Source organism: Mytilus californianus, unplaced genomic scaffold, assembly GCF_021869535.1.
Source record: "Mytilus californianus isolate M0D057914Y unplaced genomic scaffold, xbMytCali1.0.p SCAF_12, whole genome shotgun sequence".
Taxonomy (NCBI): domain Eukaryota; kingdom Metazoa; phylum Mollusca; class Bivalvia; order Mytilida; family Mytilidae; genus Mytilus; species Mytilus californianus.
Window position 1 is genome coordinate 29099558 of NW_026262604.1, and position 14637 is coordinate 29114194.

A 14637-nucleotide genomic window follows, 5' to 3' on the forward strand; every position below is an offset into this window, starting at 1 on the left:
CTGTAGCACAAACTGTTTCTCTACTACACTTTATTGGAGGTTTGCCACACTGATTTTGACTTTGTTTGCTGTTTGTTATTTTGAATTTGTAAGGTATCTACAAAATAATAATAAAATAACAATGACATGTTTGTTCGTTAATATGTATTTCGAAAAGCTTTGGACATAAAGAAAAACAATATTTCCTACTAAATTCTTTCAAAGTCAATAGTTTGTTTAGGTAAGGGGAAGGTTGAGCGCTCACATACATGTTTAACCCTGCCAAATTCGTGTGTGCCTGTCCACAGTCAGGAGCCTATAGTTCAGTGGTTGTCGTTGTATAATGCTGTCATATATGCTTTTCGTTAATTGTTAAGTTATAAACTAGGCCGTTAGTTTTTTCAATTGTTTTATATTTTTTCATGGCGGGGCCTTTTTTAGCCCACTTTACGGTTGTGGGCCGTACGGTTCACTATAATTGCTTACATCCACTTCTTTTAAACTTTGGTGGATTGTTGTCTCACTAGCAATCATACTATATCACCGTATTTTTATATAAAAAAATGAATTCATTTTGTCGATAGTCATCTTCTATTCAAATGGTTATAGGACAGCTTGGATTTGCAGGCTATATATATTATTATATAAACAGAAATGTTGAGAGCAAACATTGACATGACAATTTATCAAACTATGTATCAATTCTTTCTAAATAATGTTAATAAATCATAAAAGGAATATCGACGATACATTTCAGCGAGGAAGTAGCCTTTCATATGTCATGATTAATATAGCTGATAACAAAAGTGATATTTTTTTTTCAAATTGTTTTGACTAAACATAATGTAACCAAGAGCTAAACTATAAGTACATACATGTATAATGCAAAAATGCCAAATTTGAGGGCCTATTGTATTATCATTTATATGGGTTTGAGAAATGTCTTGTGTATTTTAAGTGATGGTATTTAATAGATTTTAAATACTAGTGATAAGAGATTTCTGAGTGCAAAAATTACAGTTTACGATTGATTTCAAAGAAACTTGTGACTCGGAATAAATATTTACCAACATCTTACGTTCAAATGAGTGTTTATGGTTTCTTCGTTATAATAACAATTCCCACACTGACATAATTGATATGAGGATGTATATATTTGTCAATTGTAAATATATGTCGATGATTAAAACCGCAAATATAAGCAACAGTAGATTACCGGAGAAATCCCTTGAAAAGACAAATATAGGTAAGAAACAAAACCTGAATAAATCGCATGAACTCCAAAAGGAAGAAAACCGTGTGCGTCGACAGGGCAAGCGTCATCAGCTTTGAATGCTTCGTTATGTCGCATGAACTCTGAAAAAGAACAAAACCGTGTGCGTCGACAGGGCAAGCGTCATCGGCATTAAATGCTTCGTTATGTTGCATGAACTCCAAAAGGTACAAAACCGTGTGCGTCGACAGGGCAAGCGTCATCGGCTTTGAATGCTTCGTTATGCAAATCAAAACTTTCATGGAATTTGTCAATCTAAAACTTCGAATACATGTCGCTAGTAATTTTAGACACAGACATATCGTATAGGTCAACAAATTCGTGATGATGACTGATAAACCTTCATCATAACTTTGTTGGAAATGTTTTAGTGCTAATAAAACAGTATAATATGAACATGCACGAGTGTAACGCATCAATCGAGATATATTATATACAGAGATTATGTTACTGAAACAATATTGGAAGCTATCATTGGAAAGTTGAAGCCGTCCATCTGTGTCAGTAAAATAACATACAGTGACCGGATGAATGCAGAAAAAACCTGACGTCTGTAAATTTCGACTTAAGTCATCAAACTTCAAAAATCGATTTAATAAACTTATTGGAGTATTAATTTAATTTACCCTTCCTCTTAATTTTTGTTATTTTACTTTTTACACCTCCTTCAAATACACTGTATAATCAAATTGTACTTGCCTTACAGTGACAGTTTTTCTTGTATTCACCAGATAAACCGCCTAACAATGCCTTACTTGCATGGCTGAATTTGATCTGGAGTCCACAAAGGTTATGGCTCATTATTCCATCATACACACTAACTAAGAGAAAAATTATCGGACGTTAATGTGTTTTCACAATTACAATTTGTTGCCTATCATAAGTTGAAAATGTTAGTATAAGTAGTATTTAATCTATTACTTAAAAAAAGATTTATATAAACATACAATTAGAAAAACTTCTCATCATTATATGTTTTAACATGTATGTAATTGATTACATATGCATCGATTTACTCCCACATCCAAACGGGAATATGCAAAGACATTTTTTTAGCGTTCCTGATGAAGGAATCTGGAAAAACGCTTCGAACGCACGAATTTTTTAAATACATGTAGTTATTTTTATTTAAAATTCCTATTAACCAAATGTGAAAACCACCTTGATTCGAGATAAAGCATTTAGAAATCATGTGTTAAACATGTCTTCGAATGGCATTGAATCTTTTAAGTTGACATTTTTGCTCGTTGATCAAAGAAAACATAAGTACTTTTACACATTTTCGAGACAATTTCAATTTCATGTATTTTTGTTATATTTCTTCTGAACTTTCCAATATTTAATAGTATGTTATAAAGTTGAGTAGTGCTTTGGATTTAAAGAGTTCTATATTTGTATACTATGGACTCGTTGTTATTTGTGGGGTATCATTTTCGTGGATTTCATGTGTACAGTTAAACCACGTGTTTAAATGTACATCAAATATAAATTTTCTATTGGTTGAAAGCAAAATTTTACAAAACCTTGAAATTAAAATTCTTTGAAAACATAAATTTTCCTCAATCGACTAAAATAAATGAACCTAATTGGCCAGAAATTATCCTCCACCTTTCAAAGCAAAATATATGAACGTATCCTTTTTTCTCAAAATGTTATTCATTTGTTACTGTATACCTGTAAGAATATATTCGGATCCAGTTTTGAATACTACTGGACCACATGCCGCACTGTCCTTTGGTGTCCATAGCGTAGATTTGTTGGACAGTCTATTGTATTCATCTTCACCCTTAACATTTTAAAATAAAAATGTTGAAAAGATCATTAAATTTCGAGAACATACTTAAATTCAATTAGGAATCACAAGTCAATGAAAAATAGAAAAAGACGAATTTATGATATACGTTGTGTCAGTTCATGCATAAAGGTGGAGGTTTGCACGTCAATCAAATGTACGTCGGTGTGGATGCAAAATATACAAATCAGATATGCTAAAGCTGGGAAATATAAAAATGGACATACAACATAACCAACATTTTTTAGGTCCCTTTTGCAAAGAGCGTATTCTTTTTGTTCTTTTTTGGTCCTCTATCCTCTCCAACTTCGTACTTTATTTGGCTTTTTTTTTAACTTTTTTGATCGAGCGTCACTAGTGGTGAGACGAAACTCTTGTCTGGCGTACATAACTTGAATCCTTGCATATTTCATGAGTTTATTTAAGAGCAATTTACAATGCTAATTTATTAAATTGTAAGTTAAACGATATGGAAATTAATACTTGGTAAATGTAAAGAGTCAAAAGAGTTGATATTTATTGAATGATTATGGTATTACTATTTAAGATTAAAGTCATCCATAACATCACAATGTGAAAAAGTGTAAAAACACTACTTCATGTATATAATATTGTTCATTAATTGAGTTGATATTTGCTATGTAATATTGTTATCAGTTGCTGTCTATCATATTTGTTTTCGGGTACTGCTTTCATTTATATCATGCCATTTGTTATTTTTTTTTCTTTTAAGGTGGTACCTAACACTACAGGGAGATAACTCTGTAAAAATCAACTTAACGTTTTAATCACGTTGTATTATTAAGGAAATACTAAGCTTCTCAATGATCAAAATTAGTGTTTGTCAAACTGCTATATAACCAGTGAAATTTTTCTGATAAAGTGGTTGGTTCAAATTATTTGAATGTTTTATATTTCTGTCAAAGGGTCAAAGTAAACATTCTGTCAAAATTTTAGGAATATTAAACGAGCCAAATTAATATTAGTCAAGGTGTTGGGTACCACCTTAAATTTTGATATGGGTTTCATTCATTATTGAAGACCGTACGATGACCTATAGTTGCTTAATTCCACTTATTTAGAGTCTACTTGATCGTTGTTTCATTGGCACGTCTCATTATCTTATATCAATATGCGTCGTACTCTTCAATTCGGTGTTGTGTATCGCATGTGCTACAAACCTGGGTAATTAAATTATTTATTTATGATCGGTATGTACGATGGAACTCTTGAGATGTAATGGAAATTGATTGAGCAACAAAAATTACTTCAAAAATATATGAATAGAAAGTCTAACAATACATTGAGAAAAACAATGATGCAAAGTGTTAAATGACTTCTTATGTATTACATGATGTGGAATGTTAATCAGAGCTTCATATCATTCAAAGCCCTACTTGAATAGTTTCTTTGTTAAAAATAATAAAGTTTAAAAATAGATGAATTCTGAAACATCAAAAATATTTTCCGAGAAACAAATCTGAAGTTTTCTGCAGCCTGCAGAGACAATTTGATATATAAGCAAGTTTTAACGCACATGAATCAGAGCCTCACATATGGTGTTGAATACCGTGTGTTGTCTTTTTGATCTTTGAACTGTTTTTTCTTTTGTTATAAGAATATGATATCTCTTTCATTTATATTCATATATCCCTTTTTTTAATTGGTTTATTACGCTTTCCTTGAAGACAATTATTTTGAAAAAAAAAATCATACTTACATCATAAAATTTTATTATAGATATTTCATAATAAGTATATGTATGGTCTGATGTAGAGGATTCAATTCTAGCTTTCACGACTGAAAAAAACATTGAAATACGGTTTATAAGTAATCAATAAAATTGAGAATGGAAACGGGGAATGTGTCAAAGAAACAATTACCCGACCAAAGAGCACAAAACAACCCTAGGACACCAATGGGCCTTCAACACATCGAGAACATCCCACACTCAGAGGCGGGCTTCAGCTGGCCCTTAAACAAAAATGTTTACTAGTTCAGCGGAAATGGACGTCACACTAAACAATAAATACACACTAAATAATAGTTGACTTTTAAACATTATTTGAGATGCGTCGGATAGAAATCTACCTTATACAAATGAATATCAATACATCTGTTAACTTATGTCGGGTTGAAAACAAAGTCTGTAACTGTTTGAAAATTGGAGCGATATAAGAACCCTACAAAACAGACCAACATTCATCTTTTATTTCGTATTCGAATGTTTAAAATCAATCAAAGTCTTATACGTGTACATGTATACGTGCACTTGCATAAAGTCAATTTCTACCCGATGCAGCTCATTTATAAAAAAAAACGGCAATGGTAATTTTGATTTCAAATTCGAACTATTTAATTTTTCCATTAATATGAAGAAACAAGTGGAATTCTGAAACATAACATGAAACAATTAAGTTTCATTTAAAACAACGTCCCTGTATAACAACCATCATAGATACCAGCTTATACGTTGCTATTCAGACGCGTGAAGAATCTGAGGACTACACATTCCAACGTCATATTTCTTATGATCCCGGGTTAATGTTCAATAGCAATAAGTTAAATACAGCATATTCCAAGATAAATGCGATTTGTTAACCGATATCTGTTAAAATAAATTTGAGAAAACAGACGTAACTATAAAGCATTGTTAATCATTTAACGTGAAGAATTTGCCTTAAATAATAAAACAAAATAAGTTTATAAAAATTAATTCAAACACGAAAAGATAGATCTCCTGTTCACAAAGAAGTTATTCTACAAATTCTGTCATGTCCCACTCAAAATTAGGAGAAATAGTCTTGTTATTTTAGGTAAACATCGCTATAAAAGTTATGTAAATAAATAAATAATTAGCTTACCTAACTGTGAGTTGCAAAAAATCTGCTGTGTAAAATGTGCTGGGCATCCACACTGTTGGGACATAGAACATAAACAAATCAGAAGTACACACGATGCAATGATGACTTGCATCATTTTAAACATTAGACATAAAGTATACTTTGATAAAAAGTTTACATGTGCATGTCAGTTAGTACAGTCTTACATGTAGGTAAACACAATGCCATTAATCAAATACAAGTTAATCTACCGTCAGTCCACTTAGAAATTTAAAAATCCAGTTACACATCGAAAATATATATAGGTGTATAGTATACATAGTATACGCAATTTATAAAAAAAGTATAAAGGACAACAAGCATGCATGTTTTTCGATTATTTTAATTGTGGTTCTAAGAAAATCATCTTGGTGAAGAGTACTTAACCACATTTGGTTGAATTTTAAGTGAATAAAAACATCATGACAAAATAAAACCGCAAAACCACTCCCCTTTTGAAACACCAATGTGAGAGTTATGTCTCATCCCAGCAGAACATGCGTTTATTGGTTTTAACAAAGAAATCGCATGAGTACAAAAATATATGAGAAGAATATTGAAAAGCAACTTTGCACTTATATTAGCTCTCTGAGATTTATATATGACCGCTTATCATTCTCACCTAGATGGCAAACTAACGCTGGCCCATACCTAGAAAAAATATACACTTCATGTTCAAAATTCACTAAAAATACAAAACTTTGCTACTCTCTAAAAAACAATTGTTCATAAAATTTCGGGAACTTATACACTACTTTGTAAGATGAAAATGAACACTAGTGTAATATGGAAATTTGACAAGAAGAACCAGACACCATAGACTAATTATTTGTGAGTCATATGGCCTCCAGTCTCTGATATGTAATAAACAGTTGGTTTTTTAAAATGAAAAATGTTGACATGCCTTTGAATATTTGTCTTGTAGAATGATGAAGCATGTGTTTTCATAGACCCATTCAGTTGTGTATTTCTGATGTGTATCAACTACCTCACAGCCCTATCGTCACGTTTAACCCATTGGCTGATATAACCCTCGACTGAATCCATCAGTATTTTGAAGTTATGTTTCTTATTGATTGGTTTAGGCTCTTAATATGTTGGTCCTATGAGTAACACATTTCGCCGAAAAATGTTATTGACGCCATTTAGTTCACCAGTGATAACGTGGCGAACTGGCTATAACATGAATGACTAAGTAACACAAGTGCAATAAGTAAAACTGTGAGCTACTGCTCACTGATGATACCCCCGCCGTAATATTTCAGTAAACAGGAAGTTGTTGAGTGATGAATCTGAAAACGCATCACACAGTAAAGCTGACTTATATAAACCCTGAAACCAAATTTCAGAAATCCTTGTCAAGTAGTTCCTGAGAAAAATGTGACGAAAATTTTCAACTTGGCTATCATGTGTAAAATAATACAAGTGTTCGGTAAACAGGAAGTTGTTGAGTGATGAATCTGAAAACGCATCACACGGTGTAACGTACTCATATAAACCCTGAAACCAAATTTCAGAAATCCTTGTCAAGTAGTTCTTGGGAAAAATGCGACGAAAATTTTCAACTTGGCTATCATGTGTAAAATAATACAAGTGTTCGGTAAACAGGAAGTTGTTAAGTGATGAATCTGAAAACGCATCACACGGTGTAACTTACTCATTTAAACCCTGAAACCAAATTTCAGAAATCCTTGTCACGTAGTTCCTGAGAAAAATGCGACGAAAATGTTCAACTTGGCTATCATGTGTAAAATAGTACAAGTGTTCGGTAAACAGGAAGTTGTTGAGTGATGAATCTGAAAACGCATCACACGGTGTAACTGACTTATATAAACCCTGAAACCAAATTTCAGAAATCCTTGTCAATTAGTTCTTGAGAAAAATGCGACGAAAATTTTCAACTTGGCTATCATGTGTAAAATAATAGAAGTGTTCGGTAAACAGGCAGTTGTTGAGTGATGAATCTGAAAACGCATCACACGGTGAAAATTACTTATTTAAACCCTGAAACCAAATTTCAGAAATCCTTGTCAAGTAGTTCCTGAGAAAAAAGCGACGAAAATGTTCAACTTGGCTATCATGTTTAAAATAGTACTAGTGTTCGGTAAACAAGAATTTGTTGAGTGATAAATCTGAAAACGCATCACACGGTATAGTTGACTATTATAAACCCTGAAACCAAATTTCAGAAATCCTTGTCAAGTAGTTCCTGACAAAAATGTGACGAAAATTTTCAATTTGGCTATCATGTGTAAAATAATACAAGTGTTCGGTAAACAGGAAGTTGTTGAGTGATGAAACTGAAAACGCATCACACGGTGTAACTGACTTATATAAACCCTGAAACCAAATTTCAGAAATCCTTGTCAAGTAGTTCTTGAGAAAAATGTGACGAATATTTTCAATTTGGCTATCATGTGTAAAATAATACAAGTGTTCGGTAAACAGGAAGTTGTTGAGTGATGAATCTGAAAACGCACCACACGGTGTTACTTACTTATATAACCCTGAAACCAAATTTCAGAAATCCTTGTCAAGTAGTTCCTGAGAAAAACGCGACGAAAATATTCATGGGACGGACGGACTGACGGATGGACTGACCTGACGGAAGGACAGACAGAGGTAAAACAGTATACCCCTCTTTTTTAAAGCGGGGGTATAATCAGAAGGTTTAGAATTGAGGTCCTCAATATTTAGATCATGCATCATGCAAACACGTGTTTGCATTTGAAAATTGGTTCGGTATAGGTATAAGAAATGGGAAGGTTCAGACTGATCTTTCAAATAGGGAAATATATTCGATCGAACGGATTTATGAAAAGGAATTTGCCCAAGTTTATAAAGGAGAGTTTTCAAAATGAAGTTTTCAAAGGGGTAGTGAATACAATATCATGCAAATGCGATGAATACATAAAGGCTTTTGTATAAATGGCAGGAGGTCATTAATAGAAACATTATGTGATAAGGTGATGTATAATGACAATGAACATAACTGTGTCTACGTCGAGGTGCATAGTTACAAATAGTCATCAAATTCAACGAGCTACAGGAAGGACTAGATATAATACCTATACCAACATTTCTGTCATTGAAACCATATGGTGTCGCATTTCCTAATTCTCGAATACAGTAGTCTTCTTTAAGTCTACGGAGAGGTGTTGCAAGATGAGGATTTCAATTATAAGTCCTATGGTTTGTTTTCTAATACTGTGTGACGTCCTTCGGAATTTCATGCATTGTAAGCCACTTGGCGGTGTCCTCCGGGACAAAATGTACATCAACAGTGACATTGACCGACAGGGTGGTTGTAAATTAGGTTTATTTTTAATTGGAATCAAGGACATATCAACATGATTATAAAGAAATGAATGAACAGAACTGAGCCAATAATACATTTTTTTCCGGAAAAAAAATCAAACGTTAATCAGATGATTATTATAATCAGTTCACAATAGATTAGATCAAGGATGTAACAACCTATTTCCAACGTTATATACAGATCTAACGATAAACCAACATAAAATAACCCTACCCTTTTCGTTAACAAGCAGGGAATAGATATTGAAAAATATACTTTTACCACTGTAACACTTTCAATGCGGTACTTGTGTTTTAAAAGAGAGGAAAATACATGACCGGTACTAAATAATAGGTATAAACTGTACCACTTTAACTTTTATTATAATGTATTTTTGTTTACGACCAACAAGAATCAATTTGGAGTTTTAGTTTACATTATGGTAAGGTCCGGGGAAGGAGACTTTTTAAACTGTTGTAATCACTTTATTGTCCAATCAAAACTCTCGGCCCTCTACAACTCATAAATGTTGCAGAGGCGGATTTAGAGGGTTTTTCAGGGCCCCCCCCCCCCCCCTTTATGGAAAAATTTGGTTGATTATATAGGGAATCACTGAGGCATGACTGGAGCGGGCCCCCTCTTAAGCAGTCAGTGGGCCCTCTCTTATGAAAATTTCTGGATCCGCCACTGTGTTGCATGTGTAAATAAGTAAACATGTATGACTATAAGTAATAAAAAAAAGCCAGTCGTACCATAAAATCACAAAACAATGATAACAGGATGTTTTGATTTACTAATTGAAACTACAAATAGTTTGAAAAAGATATTTATTAATCATCGCAATTTAGCAACCTTGCCATTTGCATTGGCCGTATCCATCTCTGTCACACATGCTATCATAGCCACATGATGGTGGTGCACGTCTACACTCGTTTTGAGGTCGTGGCCATGATGGTGGATTTTCATTTTTACAGGGAATCTAAAAATAAACGAAAACAGTTTAAATACATATGCACGTTATTTTTATCTGAAATGTTATTCTTAGTGTTACCATGAATACCACAAAAATTTGATTCTCTACTTTGAATTAATTTGAAGTCAATGCCGAATCTTAATGTGAAATATGTTAAAGCGCATGTTACTCTCCTAGATGTCAGGTAAATTTATGTTGTAGTAATGCTTTGATTGCACCCTTTCTAAATTTATTAAATATAATTTTCTATAAACTAAAAATTATCCATTCATAGTATAAATCATTGGGTCAATGAACAAATCATATCAAAAGTGTCACATTCGTACTGTATAAAGATGTAGACAAAGTGATGATATGCATGTAATCACGTTTTTGGAAGGGACTGATTGTCTTATTTACGTTCCAGATGTGAATTTCTTAAACCAAGTGTGAACAATTTCTATAGACCTCAACAGTCTACGATGAACAATTTTTGTAGAACCCTTTAAGAACGCTTACCAGTTATATAAACTTATCCGTAAATATCTTAACCTATATATTTTCTATATAGGCAAATATGTTTATACCGTATATTTAAAGAACAATGTGTGTCGGTTTTCCGGCTTCATCTCAGTAAATCAAATTTAAATGTATTGCTTTCTGCTCAATGAACATTTACTACTACACAACTATTTTGTAATCGTTATTAGACAATGACGAAAAAGGGTAATAGTAAGACAAAACAATATTCATTCGAAAACATATTACAAAAAACTAATCAGGCACTTATTAACATGAAAGACAATACCATAAGATTAAGCTATACAGGTCTCTATGTTATGGCCTAGGGAAGGTTAAGCAGTGTATGTTCAACTTGTGGAATGTACATACCCTACAACCACAGTTTTCTCTATACTTTCCAGCAATACCTTCTAATAAATCTCGACTTGCACAGCTGGCAATAACCCGGAGGTAACACATGCTATTGCTCATTTTTCCATCAAAATGACTAGCTATTTTATGAAAATAAAAAAACCAAAGTAAGTGTTATGTTAGCTCCATTATCCTACATAGAAATAATTTCGTTATCATAGCTCAAAAATATGCAATAATGTCATTTGGTTGACCATTCCCTTGTCATTGCGCCTGTCAGTTCATGACAGTAAAAACAATATAGTAGGTATTGCTTTTATATATTAAAAATAAAGGTCGAGTATATTAGTAAAGTCGTATATCTAGTAAGTTTTTGATAATCTGAAGTGAAAAACGAACAACCATTTCAGAAAATATCAATTAAAAAAGTAATCTTTACTTATGTGTAGTTGTCCAAAAACATGACCTTATTGCTTTTTATTCAAAGAAAAATAGAATACAAGTACAAGCAAATACAATAAACGAATGGAAGGGTACCACCAAATAATTCATCGCTGTGTCAATACATTGTTTTCCAGAAGTTCCACTGTCCATTGTTTATTGAAAACGATTTATCAGTTTCTTAAACAAAAAAGAAAAGCACATTGTGTCAATGAAAGTTAGCCAATAAAAACTCGGCTATTCGTGTCAAGCAAAAGCGTTTCAAAAAAACAGTGGTCTTCGATATTTGTTAAGAGAAGAAATTGTAACTTATCTATTTAAACACGCACAGTGTACATTCGTAGAAGGGGTGGGTGGACTCAAATCAAAGATATCATATTCTTTAACTTCGGTCCACACCTTAACAAATTGATTGATTGATAGAGTTTAACGCCACTTTCAGCACTCTTGGCTATATCGTTGCGGCTAATTTGCATACGCCCATTTACGGAACGTATGGTGGTATACCGTTGTCCGTCCGTCCGTCTGTCCGTCGTCAACATTTCGGACAATAACTCAACTTTTAATCAACTTTTAATGAAACTTTGGTGAATGGTTTATATCTATTGACGTAATCTCCCTTTCGATTGTTTTATTAATTTAAAATTTTTCCGAGTTATGGGATTTTATTCATAAAAAGGAGGGTTTTTCCAGTTTTCTGAAAATAACTGCTTTGAGCACTTTTCATGGAACTTTTGTGACTGGTTTATATCTATTAAAATAAGTTCCCTTCAGATTTTTTTTTATATATTTTTGATATGACATTGAGTAGTTAAGGAACTTTATTCATTACAAAAGACACGAGCGTATCATGTGCTCAAGGCGCAGCTCTTTTTTGTTGACGTAACCGGAGTGCAACCATCGATCTCCAGAAGGAAAACTGGCAATCTTAGTCAGTTGAGATCAAAGTAGAACTCACATACCACGTGTGGGATTCGAATTCACAACCTAAGCCAATTAAAAGACACCTGTCCATACGTTTGACAACAACACATGGGTGACAACACTACAAGTTGTGTGTAAATTATTGTACATAAATCTACATTAATAATGTTTCCAAACTCTTTAAAGTGTTGTATCAATTCAAATTTGTTAAGTTTGATCCAGCAGTTTCGGTTCCGGTTTTCCAATTGTATTCGTATAAAGAAATATATTTATTCCAAGTTGGAGAATATTTTATGTAGAAAAGCAAAACAAAACACCAAAAAATTTAGAAGCATTAAAAGTATCTATATTTTTTTGGTTAAGCAGCAATGAATTTGGCTAAAAATTTTCATTATACCTGAAAAAAATAAGTCGATCCTATTTCAAAAACTACTGGTCCACACGCTGAGGCATGTTTTGGTGTCTGCTGTAACGTTTTATTTGACAATGTTTCACACCTCTTTACCCTGTTAAATAATTAAAATACATTGTAGTAATAGTTTTAATTATAAAACTGAAATTCATTGTTTATACTAAACTGCATCTTATGCACCTTTAATAAATAACACGTTATCAGTAAATGTGTCAAAAGAAATAATAAAGTCAAAAGTGAAATTGAATAAAGCATTTCACATATTTAAATAGTACAAATAGGTCAAACAAATCATTTTATAAATGGTACAGTTACTACTTTTTTACAGATTATTCAGAAATGGGGCAGTTACGTAGACAAAAAATGTTATAGAAATATCTGATAAAATAAAACTACACATGGCACTTGTTCTTGTATCTTCCTTCGTTTAACAAGTCATTAGAATACCTTTATAGAGATGCCCGGCGTTTGACATTTTCACTTCTTGACACCTAAGATTCGGAATTTATCTGGCAGACATAGTACTTATTTGTTATACGAATTATGACATATCTTTTTAGGGAAATTTTACTTATTCCGGAATACGAGAGATAACCCAATTTTAATCATTTCATCAATACTACAAATGCATTACAAGTTACGATATTAACAGGAAATAAATATTATGTCATTTGAATTCTTCGGAGCGTATATTTATTATTTATCTGCAAGCCGGAAACGAACATGTAAGTGTTCTGAAACTAAGGCTGAAATTTCTAAAACAAAGTTCGACTGAGGCTGTCTAAATTTTTCGGGTAAGTATCATGCAAAAAAATGTTCATTGTATTTGTCTTTCCGTAAAATTATCTGATGAAGGTTATGCGATGTACGTACCAAAATCTGAATAAGGTTTTTTTTTACCCGGATGGTCTTGAATGGTATCAACTTCCAACTTACACATTACAACATTTGATCATGTATTAAACACCATAACAGCATTCCTCATGCAAGCAAGTCCATTTCCCTTTTCCCATTTGAATCATACACGATTCGCAGCATACAAAAAACCAACAATGTAAAATGTTTGAAGCAACCAACTAAACTTTAAAAGCCAAACGACATTCATCATTCCCAGCTATAAAACCAGGTTTAAGCAACTATTTTATACATAAGGAAAGGTATGTTCCAAGTCAGGAATATGACAGTTGTTTTCCATTCGTTTGATGTGTTTGAACGTTTGAATATGCCACTTTCCGTTTTGAATTTTCCTAGGAGTTCGGTATTTTTGTTATTTTACTTTGTTTTCCCATGCACTAGACACCATTCCCAATTGCTCCATACACAATTACAACATTCACATTTACATCAATTTACTCATTTACACCATACACGTTTACATGCGTTTAGGGCTATAATACTTTCTGTCATCAAACTTAAAAATCCTTAACAAAATTTATTATTCTAAAGCCTTAAATATTGGGTACAAGAATTTTGATAAATATGTGCATCATTAAATAAATTCAATATAACTCAACAAAAGCTCACATGCTGTAGTAGATTTTATATAAGATAAGTCTAATATTTCAAACAATCTTTAAAGTTTTTATGTTTGACATTCATGATAGGCGGAAGATACCATAGGAATATTCAAACTTATAAAGCCACAACCCCATACAAAAAATCGAAAACGACAAAAGGACAAACACACGTCGACAAAACATAACAAAGAAAGCGTAAGACAGAGCAGCGAGAGCAGCGAGAGCAGCAGGAACACAACCAAAAACCGGGAGTGATATCAGGTGCTCCAAAATACCAATTATAACTTTTGATTT

General features: G+C 32.6%; 1 long non-coding RNA gene across 1 annotated transcript; it reads right to left on the reverse strand.

Annotated features, from left to right (window-relative positions):
- Positions 1–1957: 1957 nt before the first annotated feature.
- Positions 1958–6079, reverse strand: LOC127721655 (uncharacterized). Its single transcript, XR_007991378.1, has 4 exons — positions 5909–6079; positions 4765–4844; positions 2927–3038; positions 1958–2073 (listed from the first exon to the last, which is right to left on the reverse strand). It is a non-coding gene; the product is annotated as an uncharacterized LOC127721655 (long non-coding RNA).
- Between the last annotated feature and the right edge of the window lie 8558 nt (positions 6080–14637).